Genomic DNA, 13146 nt, shown 5'->3' with positions numbered 1-13146 from the left:
TATATTAAAAATATATAATATACATAAATATAAAATATATAAAAATATATGTATACCAATCAATTCGGTTAACTATTACTTTTTTTATATTGGTCAATTGAAACTGAACCGATACCTTTAGTTTTTTAAATATACCAAACTGAAACCAAACCAATTGATTAGATTAATTGGAATTTTCGGTTTGGTTTCATCGATCCGGTTCGATTTTTCTGGCTCACCCGTTTTAATAATAGAAGTTTAAAATACCCCAACCGTTGGATGTTCAAGGCTAGTAGAACTTTAAACTTTAAAATATGATGAGTGGATGATTAAAAAAAGGGAAATTGTCCAAATTAAAACCCATCATCAGTTTTTCCGAATTCTCTTAAACCCATCTTAACTTTTCAAAACGTCAAAAATTCACCATCTTGGTAAGATAAGGGTAACTTTACTAACGGACATCGTTAATTTACTATTTTACCCGTTATTATTTTCGCTTTTTTTTTCTTTTTTTATGTTTTTAGCTCTTCCATCTCAAACCGTTTTCTTAATGAGCTCGGACAAGAAAGTGGCCAACGCCGTCGGTGGCAAGATGGCCACTTTCTTGGTATTGTGCCGCAGATGATGCATCTCTCAAGCTTGTGATGCTTTAGTCCACTCAGCGAACTCATTAGCACGACGACATGGAAAGGTTCGACTCAAGACTGCATCTCTCACGCCTAACGATGATTCCTTGGTTGAGAATTCTATACCGGTGTGGCACCAGGGTTTTACAGGCAAGGTGAGAACCCCTCATCATGGAAAGCCAACTGTACTGTAGCAACCCAAGAGTACTGATTGTTGGAAGAATGGGGTCACTGTAATTTTGGAGGAAAAGCTCTGAGGCGCGTCTGAAGATACTGTCTTTAAAACGTTATTTGCCTCCACTTAGTTTTACTGAATTTGCTGTTGGGTTACAAGCAAATCTGTTCCCAGGATACAACAGAGCCTTGGGCGAGAATATGCAACCAGCAAAGTTGAAGAATCTCTGAAGAAACCTTCTGTGAAACTGTAACAGACTGAACTGAGAGAGAGAGTGAATTTCGAAATTTTATGTTTTTGGAGTCTGATTCATGCTCCTTAAATAGTTTATGAAGAAGTATAAAGAAAAGGTAGGTGTTGGTTCAGAGAGGGCACCTTGAACAGTCACAATTTCAAACATTGTAACAGTTTAAAAAATAGTTAATAGTGGTCATTGTTGATCTCATCAACGGTGATCAACGATAATAAAGCACTAGAACCAAAGCCGCCTTTCACAGAGTGCGAGCAAAGTGCACCTCTAAAGCGCCTCATTGCACCGCAGATACGCGCGCGCACATTACTTGGTATCAAACCTCCATACTCTCCTCTAAGGAGTGTAAATAAGTTCCTATTAAAATACTGAAAGCAAAACTTATAATTTTTCAATGTGAGACAAGTTTAAAATGGGTTTTGTAAGAGAAGAACTAAATTTTCAATCAGGTGTGCAGGTGCAATTTCTCATGTAATTGACCAATCAAACCCATTAGATTTAATCTCTAATGAGATTAAAATCCAACACTGATCATCAAGAACCAATACCAATGGGCAGCGAAGAGGCCTCACTAGACGAGAATGAAGAGCAACTTCTTTATTGGGTTCCCATATTCGATCCCTTTGTCACTGAATTGTGCACGCCCGCCACATCCAACGAAGCACCGATGAGTGCAAATGATTTGAGTACTGCAGCTGTGGGTACTGGAACGAAGGCCTTCCTTCATGAAGGTCATGATGTAACGGGGGATATGGATAACTTGCCTGGGTTTCTTCCCTCTGGTACGGACCTTGCAGAATTCGCCGCCGACGTTGAGACTTTATTAGGAAAAAGGACTCGACGAGGACTCTTTCGGCATGGAGGGTTTGGGACTATTAGATTGTAAAGATGAAGAAAAAACAGACTGCTGCTTTGGTAGTGGAAGGGTGAAAGTTGAAGAGGAGGAAGTTGAAGCTGCCGTAGAATGCCATGTTGAAGTGGAAGCGGCGCACGACAAGGCCAGGGAAACACTAGACTTGAACTTTGACTATGACTCACCAACAACTGCCGAGGACGAAGTAGAGGAGAAAATGATCACCGGAGCAACCATGATGGTGACGAACTGTCACGGGGGTAGTTCTACAGTGGAAGAAACCCGTGCGGCGTCCTGGCCAAGGCAGGCCAGGACAAGCCTTTATACGCATAGAGGCTAAGAGTTGCCCGATGGGATGGCTCCACCAAAGTCAGTAGCACTGGATCATGACCTCAAGTCCAATGACCGTGGCACTCTCCTGGCTTAGACCGGTCCATGGGAGGCACCGCTTACGTGCTAAAGGGGAATAACCATAATGCAAGGCGACCATGCGCCGATGAGGTGACTTGGCACCGATGTGATGGGTCTCCTGAATGCCGATGATGACAGGCACCTATGTGCCATGATGATAGGCAACCGCTTGGGCCGGAACACACCTGTGCGCTAGAGGCAACGGGATAGCTCACTCAGCTTGGGCAAGGGACTGGCGTGGTGAAGGGTCATGCTTGAGCCAAGCCCGCATGCCAAGCTGAGTGAGCTATCCCATTGCCTCTAGCGCACGGGTGTGTTCCGGCCCAAGCGGTTGCCTATCATCATGGCACATAGGTGCCTGTCATCATTGGCATTCAAGAGACCCATCACATCGATGCCAAGTCACCTCATCGGTGCATAGTTGCCTTGCATTATGGTTATCCCCCTTTAGCACGTAAGCGGCGCCTCCCATGGACCGGTCTGAGCTAGGAGAGTGCCCCGGCCATTGGACTTGAGGTCATGATCCAGTGCTACTGACTTTGGTGGAGCCATCCCATCGAGCAACTCCTAGCCTCTATGCGTATAAAGCTTGTCCTGGCCTGCCTTGGCCAGGACGCCACACGGGTTTCTTCCACTGTAGAACTATCCCCATGACAGTTGGTATCAGAGCACGTTGGCCAATTGCAGCCGCAGTTGGTTTTCAACAGATTAGCCCAGAGCCAGTTGAAGCGGTCATTTCGACAAGCAACATTTTGTGGGGTGCGGTCCCTAGGCACTTCCACCCAGGATCAAGCAGAATTCAGATCAGGCCTGGCAAGAGGCCATTTCATTGTTCTTGTCCCCATTCCAATGACATTAAAATAGCTTCCCTTTTGGGGGCAGACGCATTGGTTGTTGTCCTCATGCGGGGGCAGACGCATGAGCCTTGATAGGAATGTGGGTACACCGTCTGAGCAGATTGTTTATCAGGCCTAGAAAGAGGCCATTCAATGTTCGCGTTCCCAATCCAATGACCCTAAAACAGCTTCCCTTGCGGGTGCAGACGCATTGGTTGTTGTCCTCATGCGGGGGCATACGCGTGGGCCTTGTTAGGAATGTTGTTGCGCTAGCCGTTGGAGCATGGGCACCCCTACACCGGCAAAGTTTTAGGTGGACATGCTCAGTTTTCAGGTTGAACACTTGCAGCAGCAAAAGCTCATCACAAGGCGAGTGCATGTTCGACAACTCATGGGTAAAAGTTGCCACACTCACACAGATTGCGGTCAGGTCTCCTTGAAGCATCAGCGGTGGGGCCCCCTCAGAGTGAAGATGTAGCCCGAGCCGGCGAGGCGAAGCATAGTTTCAAGGGCCAAGAGAGCATAAGCCATGGCTAGGTTTGAGTAACCCGAATCGGCGAGGTGAAGTCTACAGTCCAACATGGTGAAAGGGTACCTAGGTTATCGCCAACAGTAGGAGTAGACCTATCAGTGCGTTCGGTAGCATCACTAAAAAGCTACCAAGAATACGGTTGAGCCTTGAGGTAAGATGATACATGGGGCGGACTTCCACGAAGCACCACACACATTTCTTCGAGGGCCCTTCTTTCACAGTTCAACAGCATAGCCATTGCGCGGTTTGAGTAACCTCAATAGTGGGGGTGAAGTCCAGGCAGGCTGGCATGGTGAAATGGTTTCGTCCCCATAAATGGACACCAACATAGGCAAGACCCGGGTTGACCATGTGAGCCCTGGAACTGGTGGAGAAGTGGATGGCGCGGGACACAAACGCGCATTCACGTGAAGACCATTGTCGAGGTCGACAATGGATTGAGTGGGGGAGCCTGTGACGGTCTGACACAGGCTTAGCCTTGTCTACGCTTGGCAGGCTTACGTTAGGGACATGCCCATCATTTTCGCCTGTAAGATTTTTGGGAGAACTGATGTCATCTTCAGGCAGACCACCAGAAGCTTATCGTACTCTTTGAGGAGGGGTGGTCGACTTCCTTGGGTGCCTAACCTTGGCACTCCTAGACCATCATCCCCTTGCGGGGCGGCCCTGGTTAACGGCTAGTATGGCTACCAAGGTTCCTCATGGGCACACACTTGCTCATGGGGACAGTGTTGGACCGGCATTGCGCTACCGATACTCAAGGGAGGCTTGGCATGCGGGCTTGGCTCAAGCATGACCCTTCACCACGCCAGTCCCTTGCCCAAGCTGAGTGAGCTATTCCTTTGCCTCTAGCGCACGGGTGTGTTTCGGCCCAAGCGGTTGCCTATCATCATGGCACACAGGTGCCTGTCATCATCGGCATACAGGAGTCCCATCACATCGGTGCCAAGTCACAACATCGGCGCATGGTCGCCTTGCATTATGGTTGTCCCCCTTTAGCACGTAAGCGGCACCTCCCATGGACCGGTCTGAGCCAGGAGAGTGCCCCGACCATTGGACTTGAGGTCATGATCCAGTTCTTCTGACTTTGGTGGAGCCATCCCATCGGGCAACTCCTAGCCTTTATGCGTATAAAGGTTTGTTCTGGCTTGCCTTGGCTAGGACACCGCACGGGTTTCTTCCGCTGTAGAACTACCCCCGTGACAGAACGACGGATGTAAAGCAAAGGAGACGACGAGAAAAACAACATTGAAACTCGCTGCTACGAATTTCTCCTCTCTCTCTCTCTCTCACTCTCTCTCAGAGTACACTCTCCGGTCTCTACACTCCGCTCACTCGGCCTGCTATGCCATTTTGGGCGCCCAAGGGCATTTCAGTTAAAAAAATTTGTTTAACAGGTTGAGTGACCATTCAATGGCAGTTTAGTGATAAAATATTCATTTAGACTAACGTGGACAACTTGCGTCATTCAGCTTTAACGGTGGTGTAAGGGATGGTGAGTTTTAGAAAATAAAATAATCTCAATGACATGGTGAGTTTTTGACATTTTGAAAAATTGTGATGGGTTTAAGAGAATTCAGAAAAACTGATGGTAGGTTTTAGACAATTAAAAGGGTTTAATCAATAATCTTGCATTACCAAGGTATTTTAGTAATATAAAAGCTGACGTTTGTCCCTATGGGTTAACTGATGCTAATTCAACCGTTGGTTTTCTCTTTCCTACCAAATATAAATCAATTCAATCCAGGAAAGATCTCTGTTGCCTGTTTGAACTGGGTTTCTGTCTATTTCTCGAAAAAAGAAACGCAAATTTAGAGAGTTAAGCAACAAGCAAGGCCAGAGAGAAAAGACTCTGCAGGAGAGACATTACCCAAATGGTAGACATGGAGGTTACAACATGGATATGAGGAGAGATCATTGGCATAGGAAGCTTTGGCATAACATCTAATACCTAGGTGGACGGCTGATAAGCTCTCAAAACATCCTTTGTGTTCTTGAGGTGGTTGATACGAGTGAAGAAGAAATGGATAAGGTTTTAGCTGGAGTTAGGTTTGTTCCATCTCTATAAGTTCATTTGATTTTCTTTGCGCTAATTTGCCATCATTAGATTCACTTGCCAACAGCTTATGTAACAAGGAAAGGCCCCAACCCAATTAGTCTTTATCATCAGAGGGTTGGATCACTATGAGGGAAGCACTGTTTGTCATAAGAGGAAGAGGATTGCACATGATGCTAAAGAGGTTATTGGGTTGTGTTGGGTGTGGGTCCAGCCCATATGAGGGGCCCACACCACCTTTCTTCTCACTCCCCCAAAAAGGAGGTGTAAGATGGGGATATGAGGCTAAGTTGGGAAGCAATCTCTTTGAAAGACGAAGAGAAGCCTCGAAGGTTAAGGGAAGTGAAAGTCTTTTGTTAAGAGGGTCTAGGGAATGAGAAGGTTGTGGATATTCGAGAATATCAGTGACAAATGCTTAGGATCAGATGAGTTCTTATGTTACGAGGATATTTATTTATGAAGGAGGTCCCTAGATCCTAAAAGGTAGGGGATTAAGATATTTGCTCTATATCGGGGAAGGGAATATTTAATTCGTTATCAATTATTGGGTGCACTACTGAGGTATCGCCACGTGTTTCACGAGGATCTTCTCAAGGATTGGCTTTCCCTATCATTGAGATTCCTTATTACTCACGTGTGTTATTACCTTTTCGAGTCACAACTAATCATATGTGGCAACGATGATGTCATCATTCGGCGGTCGGTATTTCGTTAGCTCTACGTGGAGGCTTGCAAAGCCCTTTGCCGTCTTGGAACACACCCAGGACTCACCATGGGCTTGGCCTACTAGCTTTTTTATCCTGTTATCCAAAGCGGGCTAGTAGGTTGTGAGTTCATCACACGTTATAACAGGTGTGGCTTCATCATATACTTAGGTGTGTTTAGGTCTCTTGGACAGGTCTTTCTGAGATTCATTTAGGTTCCAACGTTAACTGAACTTGATGAGCCATGGGTTTGTCGAAGCTTTGCTTAAAGCCTTGTGGGTCATCGCAAGTCCATCGCAGCATGGGGTTAATTGCAACCAGCTCGTAAATGCTTCTATAGTATTACTCGAGTGTTCTTTGAGAATCTGTAAGCTGTACACACCTACATTATCCCTCCTGCAAGCGGGAGCTTATTGATAAGTATATTGCCTTTTTCGTCTTTGGGTTTTGCGGTAGTCTCGCTTGTGTGTGTTGAGTCTGGTGTTTCTGCCTGATTTGTGGTTCTGTGTTGATCGCATGCACCCTGCGCTCGTGTTTGGCGGCTTGTTATAATCTGATTTGTGCTCTAGCCCCCAACTGTTCATCATAGGAAGAAAATTAGCAAAAGATAATGCTAACAATAATAATAATGAGTGCAACCTTTTGACGGTGGGCATTAGGGGTAATTGATGAGTAGGCTTTGGTTGTATTTATCATATGGCTGATTCTAGTGTAAGAGGTTGGGTGTGTGTCGATTGGGTCTCTGGTGTTTAAATGACGGCACTAAGTGCATTATTACATCTCGGTAAGTGTTGCACGATGTCTCTTTTTCTTTTGGGGCATATTTATGAGATGTGTCATGTTGCCTTTCGTGACGATTCGTCTGGGTGTGCCTGCTCAGTTCCTTCTCATCGGGTTGTAGGCTGTTTATAAAAGGGTGCGGTGTGTCTTGTTTCTTATCATTGTCTGTGATATATCTTTCTTGTCTTAGTGCTCCTTTTCCCTTTATGATTTGTGGTTAGTGATGCCTCTTAATCAGAACGATGCGTAGATGGCTATCAACGAGTCTATGGGCTCTAATTCGCCATCTCTGGCGGGGTCGGCGCTGTCTTTGGAGCATGCCCTGGTTCGTTAGCTGCTTATGCAGCATTGTGAGGAAAATGCAATAGCTCTTTTGGGATATGAGGCTATCGGTGGGGTTCCTGTCTGTGGCGCTCATCTGGGTGACAGATTTGTAGTGACAGGGGCGGTAGTGAGGTTTGTAGAGGCGATTATCCGCTTTGGCTGACTGTCGCTGTTCAATCTTCCCTCCTTCATCGTTAGTCCAACATTGAATACTCTTGTGACGGTGATGTTTGAGATTATGAACCTCCCTCCCGACCAAATGTCATGGTTAGTCCTTTCATAGTGGTTAAGGACTTGTGAAAGCTTTTCTGCGATCGGTTTTCGCGTCACAGATATTAAAGAGCGCATCATCCTACTAGCGCATGTATTCTAGAGGGCCGGTCCTGGGGGTCGTTGTTAGTTTATGGGCGGTCTCTGAGGGACGTGCACCTTCATCTAGAAGTTGCGGAAGCAAGGTTGGCTAATGCTAATGAGAGGCTCGCGAGCTCGCCAACGCCAACTAGTGGCAGAGAACGAAGCGGAGGTGGGTGAATTGACAGCATATGAAGCTTGGAGACTTCTGCTTGAGGATATGGAAGCAATGAGGGATGAGTGGGCCGCTCTGTAAATACTGTATTTTGTTTTTAATGATGTAAAACAGTTTTGAATAAAATCAAAGGGCTTCTTTGTATACTTACTCCGTTTGCCCTTATCGAACTGTTAACATACCGAGGGGGAAATAACATGTAGGTGGTGGCCTTCCATGTTTGACATCCAGATCGATACTGTGTTTATCTTTTTGTTGATGATACCCGATTTGGATTCCTGTCGGCGTTTGGTGATTGATTAGGACTGCGGGATTTATTTGGGACATCCATGTGGCACTAATTGGTGGTGGCCTGTCAACTGTCGACCTGAAATCATTGCAGTTTAATCGCACATGTGGGGCAAATGCGATATTTGATACGATCCGTGGCAGTTATTGACGTGGCGATTCATTTGAATTAAATGCGCATCGCTGATCCCGCTTTGGGAAGGGTATTCGGGTAATTTTCTTTGTTTTAAGCATTGTTTTAGGTATTGCACAAACATCTTGTTGTCTTCTCCGACGCTGTTCGGTCTTCCATGCGTGTAGAAGTGGGAGATCACTATAAAATGGGGAAGAGTGACCGCATCTGTTCCTTCCTCAGCTCTTGTTATTGTCTCTACCTAATCAATTAATCCTCGAGTTGTTCTCGAAAGACCCTTTTCCTTCCTTCTTGCTTCATGTTTTTTGTGTGCTCCGTCTGCCTCCATGGCCATTCGTCAAGGGAATTCAGACTCCTTTACTAACTTCGTCAGGCAAATCGACACCGAATCGTTGTTGGTGGAGCGGGAGGCGGCCATGGTCGTTGATGGTGGTAGGGGTTTTTAGCTCCTGTGCTTGTGTCTCGGGGTGAAGGTAGCTTTTTTGATATCATCACCGGCGCAGAATTAATGTGCCTCTACGACACTACAGAGGTTTCTATGTCCTACAAGTGTCAGGAGTCTTGGACTGATGCTTCAAGATCTCCCACCAACTATGCTACCTGGAAACAATACATTCTCGAGAACCCCATGTACTGTTGGATGCTTTAAGATGCCAGGAGCCTTAGATTTGTGGGTCGCTACACTGATCTCTAGGGTCGGGAAGGTATTAAGTATGTAGGACACCTTAATACTTAAGGTGTTCTCGTACCCACACCTTAGTGGGTGCATTTGAGGAATTCACTATAATAGTGGAGGATGTGGTGGCATTGTTAGCGCTGCCAGTTGGGGGTGTCGTGTCTGTGTAGCATTTACAACATGTTGAATCCATCCTTGCAGAGTTCAAGGGGTTGTGTGAATGGCTTCTTGGGGAAGTTCTCCCTACAAAGCATTGGTGGACCAATCCACCTCTCGGGGTAAGATGCCATTGGACCAATGGATGGCATATTGGTTCGAATTCCATGATGATTGGGATGTTATGGTGCGAGGTGTGGGCTCTCAATGTCATCTTGCCGCTTACATCCTCTATGTGTTCTCCCATTTCCAGTTCCCGGGGATACCGGGTTATGGTCTCCGCATTGTCCTAATTCCCCTAGCCGTCCTTACTGCTAGCGGGCATGAACTTCTGCTGGCATCAGTGTTCCTTGGGTATTTATATGAGCAGCTGGACGATATTATGCAGCAACTTAATGACCCCAACTGCAGGAAGCGCGTAAGCTATATTTTCGTGCCTTTTATTTGGATGTTTATCTATAAGCGGTTTGAGCACAATGTGAAACTACGGAGTCTGCGTCCTCTCCGTCTACATGTTGCTACTCTCAATGGTGATGAGTCAGAGGAAAAAGTTTTTGAGGTCTATAGGGGAAGCGATGGCTTCAAGAAAAACGACACAAAAGCTTTAAAATGAGCGAGATTAGCATGATGTTGGCCTCCCTGGACAATTACTGTGGAGGCCATATGCTCAGAAGTAAACCACTCTGTGCCGTTCTGTGTTGGCGTGCCTGTCCCCGAAGGTGGGGATAATTAGTGTCCTCTTCACATGGGAAGTGCTATCGCGAGTATGGCATGGTTAATTTTGTGGCTTGGTGGTGTTGATTATTTGGATCGCTCAAGTGAGGCGTAGCTCTCCGTCTACCATCTAGATTGAGTGCTCTGGCAATTCAGGTATGACAACATTGGCGCCCAATTTTTGAGGACTTTCGACGAGGACGTTTTTAGGGTCTAGCACCACAATCGTGCTTTCCATGGGTGTGCTCGGTTTCTGATGGCTGGATATGGTAGGGTGCAAGTGTATAAGTCTCTCCATTTGTCATACCTTTGCACATTGTTCGAGGGGTGATGGAATTTTTGTTTGTCCCAATCCACCAAAGAGGTCGTCGTCCAAGCGTGCCGGAAAGCGACCGACTACCGATGAAGGGGAGTGTAGCCCATCCCCCTCTAGTGAATAGAGCTACATCTGCAAGGGTGCCCCGCTTGTTTTATTCTGATAGGGCACCATAGTCCTCACTTGCGGCCTCATCGCAAGTTCGTGAGGGGTCAGGAGTCCCCGGCTCCAATTGTTGTGGGTGGGACTGTGGCAGCCATAAGGTCAATGGGGGTACTGGTTACGATGGGTGCTATCATCTGTTTCTCTAGTGGGCGAATGAAGAGGAAGGTCCCCCCTCGCCGCAAGCGAGGTCCTAGGGGTGATGATTTGGGGAGTTTTTTCAATTCATGCCCTGTCTTTCTATTTTATGTTATGTTGGTTAGGAGCTATGCTAATGTTATTTGCCCTTTCCTTCTTGTAGTCGGCAGAGAGTGATGGCATACATGTGGACGCAGAGGTTCGGGTGGTGACTCCGGAGCACATGACAGAGGCTCCGGTCGCCCCTTCTGCCGAAGCGAGTTTAGTGAGCACTTAAGCGCGTGCTTCAAATTTGAATTTGGTATTGTTATCGTGGGTATGTATTGTGAAAACTGATCGAAAGAAAGAAAAAAAAAAAGTCTTTTGTTTTGAGGCAGGTTGACCATGATGAAGCTTAGCTTGGCGAGGATGTCTGGGGCGTCGGTGGAGTGGATCAAGAGGTAAATCGCAACTGTGTTTGATTAGCTGTTCGTTATGTGACTTATAGCTATTGCTGTTAATCTGACTTATTTGTATCCAGCTTTATCGCAGGTACCCCTCCCTGAACATCCAATCGGTGTGCCAGACATTCCTTTCTTCAGGCGATTGGTCGAGGAGTTAAGGGCAATGCAGCCCCCCAACATCGAATCTACGGTTGCTATGGATCGGGAGCGGCGAACGATTGTGTGGAATCTTTTGGTGCGGCCATTGGTGATGCTGAAGGCCCCGAAAGCATGGGTGGTGCGGTTCTTGTTGAGCCTCAATCCCCTGTTACAGCTTGTAGCACCACCGGGGATGTTTCTGTGCAAACAGGGGCAAATGACTCTGTGGCTCCTGAGGTCTTGGCTAAGGCGGAGAGTTACTCAGAGGATGAGGAGGCAAATCCCAGCTTTATTTTTCCCTCCAAGTAGTTGTCGTACGAAGAGGAGTTGCTTGAGATACGACGGGAACTATTGGAGTATTGCGACCACTACAGTATCCCTTTGTTGCACTTACTGGTAGTGGAGTCGGTGCTGGTTCAGGGCCAAATCCTACAGTATAATATTTCTAACGCAGTTGTTGAGTTTGTGCCAACTGCGATTTGCGCGGGGTGGCTTCCAAAAGGGATGCTGCATCCCGAGGTTGTGGGTCCCACTCTTAACACTATTGCTACCCTGATGAGTCGTGTGATGTGTCACACATTTGAGAATTTGTCGTGGGCCAACTTTGCCTGCTGGTTTGATGTGTGTCGGGCATTTTCAACGATGGGTTTCTTCATGACCCAAATCGAGCAGCGAGTTGTGGTAATAGCGCATACCATATGGAAGGTTTCGTTCTAAGAAGGATGTTCGCGCGCACCGGAAAATTGTTGAGAGGAATCTCTAGGGTCACGAACAAGATCAAGGGTCTGAGGGAAGAGTGTGCATGACAGGAGTGGATCCTCAAAGACTACAAGGCGGAGTTGGAGACCCTGAAGAAGTATGAGGAAGCTAGCAGGGTGCTGGATACCATAGCGGCTATTCGTGAGGAGTGGACCAAGTGACTAGTGAAATTGTTGTAACAGACTATTTCTGGGTTTTTTGTATAATAAAATCATTCTTTTGATAGAGTTTCCAATGATGGTGTGAAATGTTGTTCTTACTTTATGCATTGGGTAATTCTTTTGTGGTAGAGTTTATCGCAACGTGCTGAGGTAACTTTAGTGTGGCAACCCTTGTGTTTTATTGTTCGTTTGGGAATGTCGGTGTGCGACTGGGACCTCAAGAGGTCCGAAACACATGATTCTATTTTGTTATGTATGCTTATCGCACATTATGGATACAATGATAAGCGTGGGTTGGCGAATTGGGTCTTGTCGTGATCGGAAGCAAATAATTGTGGCACTTTATCGTGATTGGATGCAAATTATGATGTCATGTTGTCGCGATTGAATGGCAATTGTAGAGTCATTTTGTTGTAACCGAACACAAGCGTAGCATCGCTTTATCGCAAGTTGTTTTAGAGAAGTTGAGCAGTGCCGACTGTGGGGAATTGCCCGGCTACTCTTTATGTAGCTATGCTTGTGTTGAAACCACTTGTCACCTGTCAAGGAATATGAAAGTATTTCTACGTGTTACCATACCTTAAAGCAGTGAGGCTCTTCATGATATGTATGGTGGGCGCTTGGTTTAGTGCAATGGATAATGGAGGTGCTTGCTGTTAGCAAAACCCCCAATGGTTATATACGGAGTTGTGACTATGGGGTTAATGTCCATGACTGGGGTTTCCAAGGCTGTAACTATGCTTAGGGTTGCCCAAGGCTTTATCTGTGCCTGAGGTGCTGGGGCTTACTTGTCTGCCCGGGGTGTCCACGGTTCTGTAGAATGCCTAGGGTGTCGGGGGCTTACTTGTCTACCTAGGGTGTCCAGGGCTTTGTAGAATGCTTGGGGTACCAGGGCTTGCTTGTCTGCCCTGGGTGTCTAGGGCTTTGTAGAATACCTGGGGTGCTGAGGCTTACTTGTCTACCCGGGGTGTCCAGGGCTTTGTAGAATGTTTGGGGTGTCGGAGATTAGT

At 46.5% G+C, this 13146-nt stretch overlaps 1 long non-coding RNA gene and 1 pseudogene across 1 annotated transcript; both read left to right on the top strand.

Annotated features, from left to right (window-relative positions):
* Positions 1-1580: 1580 nt before the first annotated feature.
* Positions 1581-7689, top strand: LOC148866187 (zinc finger protein CONSTANS-LIKE 16-like; annotated as a pseudogene).
* A 1000-nt stretch (positions 7690-8689) lies between these two features.
* LOC148866186 (uncharacterized) lies at positions 8690-12210 on the top strand. The gene is made up of 3 exons (XR_016109068.1): positions 8690-10696; positions 10799-11075; positions 11156-12210. It is a non-coding gene; the product is annotated as an uncharacterized LOC148866186 (long non-coding RNA).
* The last annotated feature ends 936 nt before the right edge of the window (positions 12211-13146 follow it).

This window comes from Nelumbo lutea, chromosome 3 (assembly GCF_056320005.1).
Source record: "Nelumbo lutea isolate HS-2025 chromosome 3, American lotus-T2T, whole genome shotgun sequence".
NCBI lineage: Eukaryota > Viridiplantae > Streptophyta > Magnoliopsida > Proteales > Nelumbonaceae > Nelumbo > Nelumbo lutea.
Note: the sequence above shows the minus strand (reverse complement) of the source record. Positions and strands in the feature narration are given on the sequence as shown.